This window comes from Cervus elaphus, chromosome 19 (genome assembly GCF_910594005.1).
Source record: "Cervus elaphus chromosome 19, mCerEla1.1, whole genome shotgun sequence".
Classification (NCBI taxonomy): domain Eukaryota; kingdom Metazoa; phylum Chordata; class Mammalia; order Artiodactyla; family Cervidae; genus Cervus; species Cervus elaphus.
The window spans coordinates 59,298,715-59,314,614 of NC_057833.1; positions in this window are offsets into that span (position 1 = coordinate 59,298,715).

Genomic DNA, 15,900 nt, shown 5'->3' on the forward strand with positions numbered 1-15,900 from the left:
AAGTGAGTGCCCTTAGTATCTCTATTTATGTTAGGTAAGGTGGCTGCTGCCTGAAGCCCTTGAGGAAAAGCTGATTGCACTATTCAAAAATAAGAACCCAGCACTGTTAAATTTAGGACCGTGTTTGGGGAAACAGGAAAGATTTATCTTTTTCTGTACCTATTCCCTTTAGCATCGGAGCCATTTGACATGATGAAAACCATTCAATAAAAACCACTACTGACCTTTGCATTAAATAGCTATTTTCCTCTTCTAAATACTACCCTTGGTTTCAACTCAACTCCTTCCCTTTATATTCTGCCTATTGGCTTAACATTTTACAGAATAATGCCTAGGTGTTTGCTAGTTGTTTCTTTCCTTTGAGCTGAAACAAACAGGGACAACAAAAGAGATGACTCACAGAAGTGTGAGGTAAAGACTGAATTTCCCACTTTTGTGGCACTGGTAACTGTTAGTAAGTGTTGTTTAGGGTTGAGCTTGGGTCTATAATAGGGCCTTCTGGTTTTTTTTTGTCTTTGTTTTGTTTTTTTTTTTTGCACTAAATAAATATGACTGCACTGCATTGCACTACTGAAATGTATTTACTTGTGCCGGGAGAGAGTGTGTGAGGTATGGGAAAGAAAGATGCAAGTTATGAAACTAGAAGCACCACAGAAATGGAAGGTTGTTTTCATCATGCTCGGTCTTAGCAAGGTTGGTGAGAATCTGTAGAATCTGCCAACTCTTGATCAGGCCTAGCAACTGCCATGCTGATAGGATCTGTTTTCTTATTATAAAGAAGCTGAGTTAGTACTGTACATTGAAGATGTTTAAAAGGAGAAGTTTGCCCAACATTGTCTCCAACTAAGCTTTCAGTAAGAGTTTCAGTGGTGAGGAAGCCAACAGAGGTGACAGGGAAGTCTTCACCTTGGCCAGGGGTAGGGCCTCCTTTCAGAAAAACCTCACCTTGTCCATACTGGGGGTATCCTTTCAGCCTGAGCATGATTTTTCATCACTGGGTGAAACCTAGATCAGGCTAACCAAAGAGGAAGGCCATGCATGTGGTAAAATCCTTTAAGATGACAGTAAGGGAACAGTGCAATAAACATTAAAAACCAGTGAGGTGAAAGGTTTATTTTGAAACAAGCTAGGCCACCTTTGAAATTGGAGGAAGAGTTGGAGGATTAATTGGAACCTACTTACTAGCTGCTCCATCAGAGACTATCCTTTATAAAACAGAAGACCTTAACAGTGCCTAAAAGCCTAGTTTTGAAGTTGGGTTGGTTTTTGTTTTGTTTTGTTTTCAGTTTTCCTTTATTTGATTTATTTTTATTGCCTTTTAAAATCTCAGAAATAACTAGAATTTGACAGCTCTTTAGTGACTATTAATAAAATAATCTGTCACCACAGGAAAAGTAATGGATTGTGTAGGGAATAATAGTAGGAGAGTGAAGATGCTGAAGGACTCTTCCAGGATCCAAGGTGACAGCGTTGAAGATTCTGGTTCAGTAGGAAAGGATCACAACTTGTATCAATGGGTACTGTTGAATTTCTCTGATCACTGTCACGTGTTGGGCATCAATGTGGAAAATTCTTGGGTGAGGCCTCTTAAGATTTCATTGATACCTGTCTTTCTCTCTCCCTCTTATTATCCATCCAAGTCTACTTTTCCAAGTTGAAATTTTTTTAAGGAAGCTGACAGCCTTGCTAGGCAGAAGACTCCATTTAGAGCTTTCAGAACTAATATAAGCAATCCCTTCAGCAGTATTCTCTCCCTTTTAAATAAGAAACTCTAAATTCAGAGCTCTTAACAGATACTTAGAGATGTGTTTTGGGTAAGCACTGAGAAGATACTGACTGTACCAAACCAAAGTTATATACAGAAATAATTGACCTTTTAAAATATATTCACATTAACTGTCCTAGAATACTTCTCTTGAGGCTTTTGGAAAAGAACTTCTTCCTTAAAACTTGCATACCCACTCCAGTTTTGTCACCAAAGATTTTAATCTCCAGAGCCCCACTTGCTCTCTTACAAGGCAAAAGTAATACAACAGGCTCGAGGGATATGCTTTGGTGGTCAAGTGATGATACTTAGGTTTTCATTCTGTTAACAGTGATATTTAACATTTAACAGGAGACTTGTTGTTAGAGGAGCTACTGAATTGTCTCTATGACTTAGGGATTGGTTAGAAGTTTAAAAAAAATAGGGAAAAAATAAACAATAGTACTTGACACTGTAAACTAGTCTTTAATAGAGTCATGACCTGGAGACTGATGGAGAGAAAGAAACTTCCATGGAAGAGAGTGAGCTAAATCATTGAGAACCAAACGAGGATCATTGGTGACACGTGGGGCAGCGCGTGCACAGAGCAGGTCAGTGCTCTGCATGGCCGGAGCCAACAGCCGGGGCCAATAGAGAAATCAGATACCTGGCCAATGAATTCAAGTACTGGAAAAGCCACAGTTTGGGTTTCATTGTGGTTGCTGAAGGGGTTAAAACATCCATGCCCATGGCAAGGAAAATGCTGAGGCTGGTCTGTTGTGATAGTGCCTTTCTTGTTGTAGCAAGTACTAGGTTAATAATCTGTTTAGTTATGCTTTCCTGGATCATTGTCCCAGTCTTCTGAGGAGGTCTGAAGGGATAATATTCACCTATTATGGGATGAAGGGATAGGGTATTGCTCCTGGAATGCTGTGATGTGATGATATTTGCACTAGATTCTAAACTTTAAACTGGAGCAACTGAATGAGAGAAAAACCAAGGACTGTTCCAAGTTAAAAGAAACCAAAAGCAGTATTTTCTGACTGATGCAATTTCTTTGTCTTCTTTTTTTTTTTTTCCTGGAAGAAACTTCACACTTGTTGATTACCAAGCTCAACTCTTACCAATTGTTTTCCTTCTTATTTTATTCCCACACTGGACCATCGGTGTGAGTTAACCATCAAGTAGGAATGGTTAATGGAAAGGCTTCTGTCATTACAGCTTCATAACCCTTCTCTCCTTCATCAAAGGCATGGGGGTGGGGAGGCTGCAGAGCCATTGAGCCCTTGGGGAAGCCAGTAGGCATAGATGTCATGTCAAAAACTGAGCTAAGGCATATTTGCTCAGAGGACATTGGGACCCAGAGCTAATCCTAAAGGATGCTCAGAAAGAAGGAAACCAACGTATTGAAGAAAACAAAGGGAGGTGGTGCCCAAAGGTTGCCTATTTCTCCTCTCTCTTCTTTTCCAACTCACCCTCATATCCCCTCTATTGGAATTATATTTCATTTCAAGTATTATATGATACCAGAAGAATTATTTGGTTCCTTGGTTTCTCTCTTTAACAGTGGTCTGGGAACTCCTCCAAAATTAAAAACAAATACCATCAGTGTCTCCCTTGTGGCCTACCAGTTTCTCGAATGCTATCCAGCTGGTCTTGACCAGTCAACTAAGGTAACTTGGAAGCTTTGGCTTGCTCAATCACCTGTCCACTTTTTTTTCATTTTGTTTCCATTTCCATTTGAATTTTGAGTGATCCTATAGAAAGGTGGAAATCATGGGAAAGGTTTGGAGGCTGCAATTCTAGGGCATACTTGTCAGGAGTTTGTATTACCCCAAATATCTCTTTTTTGCCCTGTTTTCAGTTGAATCTGTTGCCCTGATTATAATTTCTATCATATTTGTGGTTATTTTTATGAGAATAGAGTCCATTTGCTATATCTCTGTGAGTGCTTTTTTTCTATTTTCCCCACATGAGTGCAGTACCAATCTGTTAATGAAGTACCTGTTTATTATATTATTAATATGTAATTCTACTGTAGACCAAAAATATAAAAACAAATTTGTTCATTTTAAAGATATAAAGAACTAGTGAGTGAAAGATTAAGAAGGAAAAGACCGAAGAGCAGTGGTTAACTATGTCAAGTTAGAAATCTAAGAGTAGCCTTACCTATTTTAACCAGTGCTTGCCAGTCATACCATAGTTGGGATTACATAGTCTTGGCTCCTTCATGCTTATTTTGTATAATTCTTGTTTGTCTGTTTGTTTTTCTTTAATGCAATTGAGGTTGCACATCATGCTGTTTTTGGCAATGCCTGATTTTATTATATTTACTTTTATCAGTCGTTTCCTTTACAAGGATGGGAGAAAAGTTGTATTTCTTCTTTTAATTTAAAATTTGTTTAATGCACTGGAAATAAAATTGGACATATTTCACTGTTAAAAAATCAGAAACAAAACAGAACAGAAACCACAGAGAAAAAACCAGCAACAAAGTAAGTAATAGGGAAAAAAAAATCTATTTGTGCTGAAACACCATACAAAATACATCCCACATGAAAGAGAAATACCATCAAATAAGGAAAACAAATCGTTTAAAAGCTACACCATTTGAAATTAAAAAGATAGCTGGATTCAATGGGGATGGGGAAAATAGGGCATTCCGTTAAAATTAGAGATCTCATTATTGTTACAGTTAATGCCCAAACTGGTTCAATGTGGGCAAGGTGACTACAGGGAAAATGGCCCCAGCCTTCTGCATACCACTGGAGTTCTCTCTTACCTTTTCTCCTAGGCTTAATTAAGCTCTGTTGTAAGGGGGAAGAAAAATGTGCTATGATGGAGAAACTGGCTTGTATAGAGGTATTTGTACAGTACAAGTGTGGACACAGCTTAGTCCTCTGCCCATCCTCAGGCAGGATGTTTCTTTTCTCCTTGAGGATTTGCAGCAGGTAAGCCCATGACATAGGAGACTGTAAAGGATCCTCAGAACATCAGCTCATACTAAAGAGCCTCTTGACTCCAATCTGATCTCCCTTCTTGAGCATTCCCAGACATTAACAGAGCCAGTTAACCCATACAAATGCACAGTGAAAGGAAATAGATTTTTTTTTCCTAGTCAACCAGTTGTATCTTTTGTTTAATGTTTGCTGGGTTTTTCTGGTTTTGTTTTGTTTTAGAGTCGGGGTGGGAGTAGACGTAATTTCACAAACCTTATTCAGTAATTGTTTTGCATCTTCCATGTTTTATGCAAAAGCAGACATTTAAATCAATAAATAATCGTGCCCTAGACTGAAAGTTAATGTTTAGGAGAGGAAAAAAATTGTTGGAATTTTTTCTACATTTTTTTGTGAAGAATCTTTTTTGGAAAGGAAGGATACATATTTTTGTTGTGTAATATTTTCTATTTTTGAATGCATTTTATTGGTACAAGACTGTTTTTTTGGTGAAGACATTATTTAAGAAAAAAAAGAAAAAAACTAATCGAAAAGTTTGCCCTTAAGGATATGCTGCAGTTTTGAGGTTAAAAAAAAAAATAACTGATTCAAGATGCGTGTTAAAAGTTGGGATTATATTGTTGTTTTTTTGTAATTGTTACAAGAAGAAGTTTGTACCCACTGCTGTTTATTTTGTTTCAGATGAGTAAGTAAAGGGATTGTTCTTGTTTTATTCTTTTTTTAGAGAAAAAAAGCTATTTATGAAATGTCAAAAACACTGGACTGTGAGTTTAAGTGTGGAAGCATTTTACCACCCTGTGTCTTCGACCAATTATGGGAAACCCCTTTTCTCTTCCCCCCCGCCTTAGCCTTGCCAAATGAGAAAAATGTAACAGCTGTCAGATGATCGAAGCCACTGAAGCCCTGCTTTAATTCTTATGGTTTAAAAAAGTTGGAAAACCAAAGTTAAATTTCTTTATGAAATCCCACTGTCCGTAGCCCTTTTTTGTATGACACAGCCGGTTGACTCAGCCTCTCTGTCTTGGATCATTGCCTTCTTAAGGACTGGGGGCCAACTGTGAGGCCACAGAGACATAAAAATGGCAAGCCTGAGGGTTGAAGGCTCATGAAAGTCTGTGTGAGTGTGATTTCAACTTGTCAGTGGGCAGTTTTCCCATCCTGCCCAAGAGCGGTGCTGACCTGCCTGAGGGGAGAGCTCCCCCACCCCTATCACCTCCATCATTGTCTTCTAAGACCTCTGCTCTCTGGAATGGCTTTGCCTCTCTCAGCAGCCCACCTCCATGGATGGGGTGGGGTAGGGAGGATCCAGTTGAAAGAAATGCTGTGGATGCTATGAAAGGCCCCCCAGCCCTGGGGAAGGTGAGTCAAGGGACCTTGCCTGCACAAGGGAACTTGCCTGCCTCATCTTTGACTCTGTGGCTTGTCTATCCATCTGCTCACTGTGAAGACAGAGAGGCAGAGTGCCCTAAGGCTGTTCAATAGCTTTTCCATATTTTTTCAACATTGAAAAAATAATTTTTTAAAACTGTGATTTTTTTTTAAATCATTTGGCTGGAGGGAAGGGAAAAGGGAAACACCAAAAGCTGTAACATGATTAACTGGAGATATTTAAACTGGGGGCACTTTCTAGACCAAGACAAATGAATTTCGTTCTGGACCCTAAAGCAGCCAAATCTGGGGACTGTCTGTGACAGAAAGCTGAAGAGAGGCCTCCATTTCCTCCTTTCTCCTTTCTTCTCTCTGTCTTGAAATTCTCTCTTCTCCTTTTCCAACTTTCCTTTGACTGCCCCAATGGCCCTTGGTCTCCCATTTCATACCTGTGTGCATGTGTACACACACACACACAGATACACATACTTGCAAAATACCATTTTTCTTAAGGATTGTGGGACCGAATAAAATCACGTGCCTTCATTTTTTCCTTTTATAGCTAGATGAACCTCTTCTTTTTTTACAGCATTTAAAAAATAGAGAGGTTGAAATGTTAGTGGGGGAGGACTTGGGTGTCATTTAGGACGTAATTTTTGTTTAGCACATTCCCCCAAACATCAGTACAAAGATTTTGACCCCTTAATCGTATTCTTTGGACATTTAGAGCATCCAGTAACCGATACATGACAGCCTACACCCATTTAATTTTAGAGCAATTCCTGAAAATTTGATTTCATAGACTTCTTTGATCCTTCTCAAAAATGAGGTGAGCAATGGCACACACCTTGTTCTCCCAATCTGGTGCTTATGCATGTGGCGTGGGGTGGGCATGGGGGTGGGGGGCATGGGTGTGTTTCAACAAAGGGTGCATTCCTAAAGATCTCTGGTGCTGAAGGGCCTCCAGTTCCTTTCAAAGACTGCATTTGACACATTTTACACACGAATGGTATCACATGCAATATTTTAACAGAGCATGGGAGAGGCTCTTTGAAATGGGGTTTTGCATCTTTTTTGTAACATTTTGATTTCTCTGGTGCCTTATTCCTACTGGACGCTGGCACTCAAATCCCCACAGGGAGCTGACCCAAAGTTAGCCTGGGGAGTGGGGACGCCTGGGCAATGCTGGAGTGGGCAGGGCATGGGGAGGCTGGTGTCCGCTGTTGGGGAGGGGACTAGATGGCAGGAACTGCACACATCCACACACAGTGAACACTTCTGACCTGTAACACACCGCAAACTCATCCTTCCTCACCTGAGCTTTCCTTCCTCCTTCCTCTTCTATCTCTGCCTTCTCCCAAAGGTGCTGCTGCTGCTGCTACTGAGGTGCCCGGAGTCCAGAACGCCCAGTAATCACTCAGGCACAAGCCTGGCACTGCCACGTCAGCCCCTGGCACAACCAAACCCGGGTTTCTCTTGCTGGGGGCTGAGAACCGTCAGATTTTTCTCATCAAAAATGTTTTCCAAGAAATCATTGGATTACAGTTATTCTGCATTGCAAATGCACTTTAAAAAAATAAATAAAAGCTCCAGACTGTTTAAAATGTACAGAGGGGGCAGGGGAAAGATAAACATGTGCTAGTGTCTGAACCCAGTTCAGTTTATCTCCAGTTGAAACAATATACACTATATTATGTATAAATGTATACACACTTCCTATATATATCCATATATATATAGTGTATATATTATACATGTATAGGTGTGTATATGTGCATATATACACACATGCACATAAATCCAGATGCTCATTACAAAACCAGATGCTACACAAACAGCAGCAGAGGAAACAAGGTTGGACTCTTGCAACAGATCACAAAAAATAAAAACAGCCACTTACAGTGACTTTGGTCATTTCTGTACGTTCACAAGGAATGGATTGTAACAAAGAAAAAAAGGAACAGTGTTAGTGAAAGTGGAAAAATGGGCGAAACCAGCTTGATCCAATGGGAATGCAGTAATGTTCTATACCATTTCACCTATTTCTTTTTGTCATGTTGATTTGATTTAAGTTTTCGGCTATTAAATTTTCTTTAACTCAAATGACCCACAACAAACTGAACAAAATGACTACAGCAAAAGCCCTTTTCAGTGGAAGATGTCAGAAATCTCAAAACCCTTGGCCTGACTCAGAACTACCATGTGCAAATCAGTACTCTTTTAATGTTTGAAATAAAACTGAAAAAAAAAAAAAAAAAAACTTTTTTGAAGCACCTTAATGTGGCCATCCATTCAAGGAATGGGTGCCACTTTTTTCTTTGAGCACCTTATTGATGTGTTTTGCTATCTGCTGTCTTTCTGTTACCTGTTGGCTGAATGGCTAGCTGTTAACACACGCATGCGCACAGACTAGAGGGTGGGGCCTGCGTGTTCTCAATGACGTTTACTGTGGTGACTGCTGAAAGGTGAACCCGTTTCCTGATCTTCCCGCCACAGTGTTGTGATAAGATTCGAAGAAACCGTATTCCCTGCACAGAAATGTTTCTTATCACATTGTATCGTAGTATGGAAAGGAAAATGGTCCCTTTTTTGCAATTGCTACTGTACACACACACACACACACACACACACACACACACACACACACACACATTCATTCGTCCAAGTGGTATTTTCAGTGTCTGTGTGGTTGTCACTGTTTACACGGTTTCCATTTCCCAGTGAATTTTGAATGGAGGGCAACTTTTCTAACCAGATTGTCTTTTCAGTCTGAGGACCTGGGGGTTGGGGAGGAGTTTGGAAAGAGGGAGAGGCAAGGAAAAAGAGATCTTTAAACTGAAAGAATAATTTCCCACGAGGAACCTAGGCTTGATGACTGTGGAGACTGTCCCCTCCAATCCTTGCAGGTGGGCAAGGGACACTGTTGTATCAGTCTGTGTACCGTTCAACCCATGGAAACACGAACACACACACACCCATCCACCCGTCAATATATACATGTGGTTTGGAATGAGCAGGTCAATAGTTTTGAGAGGGAGTTTGTTCCTTTTTTTTTTTCCTCATTATACTCTTAAATTGTTGTCAGTTATCAAACAAAAACTTGTTTTGAAAAACCTTGCATACGCCTTTTCTATCAAGTGCTTTAAAATATAGACTAAATACACACATCCTGCCAGTTTTTCTTACAGTGACAGTATCCTTACCTGCCATTTAATATTAGCCTCGTATTTTTCTCACGTATATTTACCTGTGACTTGTATTTGTTATTTAAACAGGAAAAAAACATTCAAAAAAAGAAAATTAACTGTAGCGCTTCATTATACTATATTATTATTATTATTATTGTGACATTTTGGAATACTGTGAAGTTTTATCTCTTGCATATACTTTATACGGAAGTATTACGCCTTAAAAATACGAAAATAAATTTTACAAGGTTTCTGTTTTGTGTGGAAGAGTAATTGATGTTGCTAAGAATGATGTTTGTTTTTTGGGGTTTTTGTTGTTTTTTTTTAAATGTTACCAGCACTTTTTTTGTAAGTTTCACTTTCTGAGGTATTGTACAAGTTCACACTGTTTGTGAAGTTTGAATATGAAGGAATAATTAAAAAAAAAAAAAACTCTTGGTTTCCTATTGTGTCTTCTTTATTTTTTTTTTTTTTTTTTTTTTTTTTGGATGTGTCTTCTTTATATTGTGGCACTATTTTTACACATTCTTTCAAACATTGTGGCCTGGATCTAGTCTGAGATTATCCAAATTGAGGATTATACCTAAAGGGCCCCCAAAATTCTCAACATATCAATCCTCTTGCTACGATAACTAAGAATTCCAGGATCAATGATACTGAAATCACTTTGGGGAAATATAAGGCCAATTGGGCCTCCTGACACCACCTCATAAATGGCACATGGACCACTTGTTGTTGCACTTGTTGCTTAGTCAACAAGTCATGTCTGACTCTTTGCATCCGCATAGACTATAGCCTGCCATTCTCCTCTGTCCACAGAATTTTCCAGGCAAGAATACAGTAGTGGGTTGCCATTTCCTTCTCCAGGCAATCTTCCAAACCCAGGGATCAAATCCACATCTCCCGCTTGGCAGGCAGGTTCTTTACCAGTGGGAAGCCCTATGGCTCATTTACTGTTACCTAAATTGATTCACCTTTTTCACCCCTTCTCCTTGTATCAGTATCTCTCTGCCTACTGTGGAAATAACCAACCTTATATGACACTGTGCCCATCTATCCCTGTATCTTCATATTCAAAGAAAATTCATGGCTCAAAATATGTCTTCATCTGATGACTTTGGGGACCCCCAAGGGCCTCCTATTTGCTCCATAGGCTCTTTCTCATACCCTACAATAAGAACTCTTGAACCTCATCATTCTCACGGAAATTGCTGGTGTAATGGAGAAAACATACATCTTGTTTGTCCCAGGTGAAGTCATCACAACTGAATTAAATTTGCCATCGTCAGTAAGCATCTATGTTTCACTCAAAACTGTGCAATGTATGCAAGAAATGAAAGAAATTATTTCAGCTCTGGCGAACTTTAAAATTTAACAACTAGAAATAAATAAGGATTCATATATGTCAAGAGTTAGATTCTACCATTCAAACTCTCAGTGGTGTGGAAGTTTATTATTATTACTGTTGAAAGTCACTCAGTCAAGTCTGACTCTTTGTGACCCCATGGACTACACAGTCCCTTCTTCAGGGTATCTTCCCAACCCAGGGATCAAACCCAGGTCTCACACATTGCAAGCAGATTCTTTACCAGCTGAGCCACAAGGGAAGCCCTATAAACTAACAAAAAGATACGTGGGCAGGTACATCAAGGAAGGGTCCAAGGACTAAACAGTCTAGTCTGGAACTCTCAGGAACATGCAGGCTTCAGTTTGGAGGAGGTGAATGTAGATAGACATTTCCACTAGTGTGAGTAATACAAAAAGACCCAGGCCTGGACCTGGGATGGGGAGAACTCTGGGCTGAAAGGTAACCTCTATGAATTAAATATTGACTTCTTGCAACTTGTTCACTGAACCCCTAAATTCACCTCATATTCTAGGAAATAAAAAATAGGAAGAAACATTTTCCTGATGCATAATCTTCCCCTCTTTGATTTCTATGAATCTTAGCAACATGTTAATGCCAGCAAACTTCACCCAGAGCCTTTGAACTCTCTGTGAATTGTCCACAGACTCTTTAGGCTTCTTCCCTACCTGTTGAAAATGTGGTTCAGTTCAGTTCAGTTCAGTCACTCAGTCATGTTTGACTCTTTGCGACCCCATGGACTGCAGCATGCCAGGCCTCCCTGTCCATCACCAACTCCTGGAGTTTATGCCCAAACTCATGTCCGTTGAGTTGGTGATACTATCCAACAATCTCATCCTCTGTCGTCCCCTTCTCCTCCTGCCTTCAATCTTTCCCAGCATCAGGGTCTTTTCAAATGAGTCAGTTCTTAGCATCAGGTGGCCAAAGTATTGGAGTTTCAGCTTCAGCATCAGTCCTTCCAATGAATATTCAGGACTGATTTCCTTTAGGATGGACTAGTTGGATCTCCTTGCTAGTTTACATATCTATAGTAAATGGCACGTAGATTATTCATAAACTTAACAGTTTATAAAGTTTTTCCTTCATGTACTTTAACCATCCCTACAATTGCCTTATGAAACATTAGTACACTTATTTATAGAAACAAAATTTAGAAATATGTGTCCTTCTCAATATAAAACAATTAATAAACTAGTACTTGAAGTTAAGCTTTCAGAAATCCAATGATATATATACCATACCAGTGTTTCTCAAACTTAAGTAAAGTGTATGCACTTACAAAGCAAAAAACATTAAGTCAGAAAGAGAAAAACAAATGTATTAACGCATATATATGGAATCTAGAAAAATGATACTAATGAAACTATTTGAAGGGAAGGAATGGAGATGCAGATATAGAGAACAGACGTGTGGACAGTGGGAGAAGGAGAATGGGATAAATGTAGAAAGTAGCATCGACATATATACACTACCATGGGTAAAACAGCTGGTGAGAAGTTGCTATAAAACACAAGGAGCCCAGCCTGATGCTCTGTGATGATCTAGAAGGGTGGGAAGGGGGAGGAGAGAAAAGCTCAAGAGGGAGGTGATATAGTATAATTATGGCTGAACTGCATTGTTATATAGCAGAAAGCGACACAACATTGTAAAGCAATTTTCCCACCAATTAAAGAATTCTTTTTTTTCTTTTTTTTTTTAAAGAATTCTTTTTTAAAAAAAGGAAAAAGTACTTCTCACATAGTAACTCTACTGCAATAATTAATTAAGTTAGTAAAAATAAACTTACTAATTCATTTTTTATAAGTACTTCTCATAGACGCCCCCCCATGGGGAGAGTCTGATTATTTTTGTTCTAATGTCTATTAATACATTAATCAATAATTAATGGATGTGTTTTTATTAAACTCTCTTTTAAATATACTCAAAATAAAACCAGGTAAATTTTTTATGTTTGTGCCTCTTATAGAATTATAAAACTAAAATATGAGCATATTTACAAAACAGAAATAAATCCACAGACATAAAAAACAAAGTTATGATACCAAAGGGGAAGCAGAGAAGGGATAGATTAGGAGTTGGAGATTAACAGATACACACTACTATATATAAAATAGATAATCAACAAGGACCTACTGTATAACACAGGAATTATACTTAACATTTTGTAATAATCAGTAAGGAAAAAGAATATGTATATGTGTGTACACACATATACATGTATAACTGAATCACTTTGCTGTAGACCTGAAACGAACACAATATTGTAAATCAACTATACTATAATTTAAAAAAACTAAAAATAAGTACAGATAAACAGCATGAATGTAATATGTTGGATGATACTTTGCTGGCATGAAGTCACCGCTCACAAAGGGAGGTGCACTGCCTGCCCTGGTCCAGATGCAGCAGCCCTACATGACAGTGTGTAAAGTGAGGACAACTCTTCCATCACTTTCCTAGTATTTCAACTACTGCAAACTCTTCCACTGCTTTACCCTCCTGGAGCATGCTAATCTGTTCTGAATTAGGTTCCCATGTCTTGAAATAAACTTAATTAGAAACACAAATATGAAGACTGAAGACAGCAACAATACCCTATTATAAAAAGATCATCAACATCCAACACACATTTGACTTTGCTAAAGACCATCATCTCACTTAACACACAAAAGTTGTAAATACTTACCAAGAGCTTGCAGGCCACAAGAATGTATCTGCAACTTCTCAGCATTCTTTAAATCACAACAAGATTTGATGTCCCCCGCCACCCCATGGACCTCTGTAGCATCATTATAAGCAATGCCTAGCACAATAATAACATTAATCCAGCATTTTACAGCTTACAAAAAACTCAACCATGTTATCTTACTTCATCTCTCCAAGAACCTTATAAGGTAGATATTATTATTACCATTTTACAAATGAGGAAACATTTGTAATGAAGGTCAATAGGTTAAGTGGCTTATCCAATGCCATGAAACTTAACTAGTAGCATTCAGTGCTTGGACAAGTATCCTGACTCCCAATCCATGACACACCACAGCTACTGCTCTTCTGATCTCTGTACAGTCAACTAGACTTTCAGTAGCAGGGATGATGCCCTTCACAACATTCTGATATGAAGTCAAGATGACTGTAGTCCAGGGAAAGTCCTGTGATGCAAGTCTATCCTTGCATAACACCTGTGAGTTACAAACTTCTTGCCAGTTCTTACCCTGTTTACAGGAGCCACTTAGCTACCTCAGATACCTATGGAGAAGTATATGAAATAAGGAAATGCATGGCTTGTGTTTGGCACCACGTATGTCTTGATCAAAGGAAGGACAGAAGAGAACAGAAGACCTCCATGTTTCGTCCTGTTGATAGCCCTTTCAAGTGCATAACATCTGAAGATCTATCCAGTGGCTGATAGATATACCTCTCTGTGTTTTCTCCATACACAAGGCAATTACTAGAATTGTGATATCTAATATGCTAGGCACCAGTCACATGTTGCTATTTACATTAAGTTTATCAAAATTAAATAAAATTTAACATTAACACCCTTAGTCACATTAGCCACATTTCAAGTGCTGATTGAAATCATGACTACTTATGGCTATTGGCTGCCATATTGGAGAGCACAGATGTAGAAGATTTCCATCATTATAGAAAGCTTTATTGGATGGCTCAGACTGTAAAGAATCCACCTGCAATGCAGGAGACCTGGGTTCTATCCCTGGGTTCAGAAGATCATTTGGAGGAAGGCATGGCAACACACTCCAGTATTTTTGCTTGGAGAATCCCCATGGACACAGGAGCCTGGTGGGCTGCAGTCCACGGGGTCACAAAGAATCAAACACAATTGAGCGACTAAGCACAGCACACAGTCCTAGACTCTAACTTATGCAAAAATTCTCCCAAAGTGTATTTGTTAGTTGCTCAGTTGTGTCTGACTCTTTACAACCCCATAGACTATAGCCTGCCAGGCTCCTCTGTCCATGGAATTTTCCAGGCAAGAATACGAGTAATGATTCCCTTCTCCAGAGGATCTCCCCATCCCTGGGATTGAATCCAAGTTTCCTGTATTGCAGGCAGATTCCTTACCATCTGAGCCACCGGGGAAACCCCAAACTTCGAAGAATATAATTCTGACTTCCAGAAAACTCACTCTTTTACACACATAATGCTCTCCTGGGTCTCTGGGACGGTGTGCTAAGGAGTGGATTTGGGAGTTGACTGCAAGGTTGCAGGACTGGAAAGAACCAGAAAACTGAACAAAACACTGATTTCTCATAGTTGGCATCTACAGCCATTCTGCTGACTCCCTCCTTTGGTGGGATTTGAGCCCACCAGAACCCTGCCATTCTTGTGCAGCACACACAGCCACCCTCCCTGTCCAGCTGAAAAGGAACAAGTCATGAGATAAAATTGCATGGGAAGTTTCTGTCCACTCATGAATATCATCTGCCTCAAATATCCGTGACTCATCATTTCTCTTACGTGTTCAGTGTAATTCATTGGGTTACAGATCAGACTATACGCCCAGGCTTAGAATGTGGAGTGATAAGGAGTATGGTGTAAATGTATTTTTCTTCAAACTCACATTTATTGATCCATTTATTCTCCCTTCCCCCTATCATGGACTCTAAGATAAGAGGGGATCCAGGAGCTCTTAGGAGCTTTTCTTGTCTATACTTAGTGGTCCCCCACCATAATCTCTCTTGTGATCTTTTCCCATATTTCTCAAAGGACACAGTAAGAGAGGAAACCTTCCTTGGTCCCTATTTTGAATGAGAGAGAGAGAGACAGAGCCTACCAGTCAGAGACAGACACCCATCTTAGGTACCACCTTAACTGGGATTTAAAGTCTATGGCTTCACAGTCCAACACAAATATAATGGGAGCTACATATGCAATTTTAGATTTTCCAGTAGCCACATTAAGAAAGGAAAAAGAAACAGGTGAAATCCATTTTAATAATATATTTTATTTAACACAATATATACAAAATATTATAATTTCAACATGTAATCAATATTTTTCAATTAATCATGTGACCATTTACATTTCTATCATTCACATTGTTTTCACAATCGTGTGTATTTTCTACTTCTAGCACAGTCCAGCTCAATAGGACTAACCACATGCCATGTGAGAGCCACACATGGAGAGTGATTGCTGTACTGGACAGGCATGTATCCAGGTATATGGCTTTTAGGGGACTATCTTCTCAGTTCTCCAGAGAAAATCTGCTTCAATGAATTCTACTTTCAGATTTATATTTTGTCTAATTCA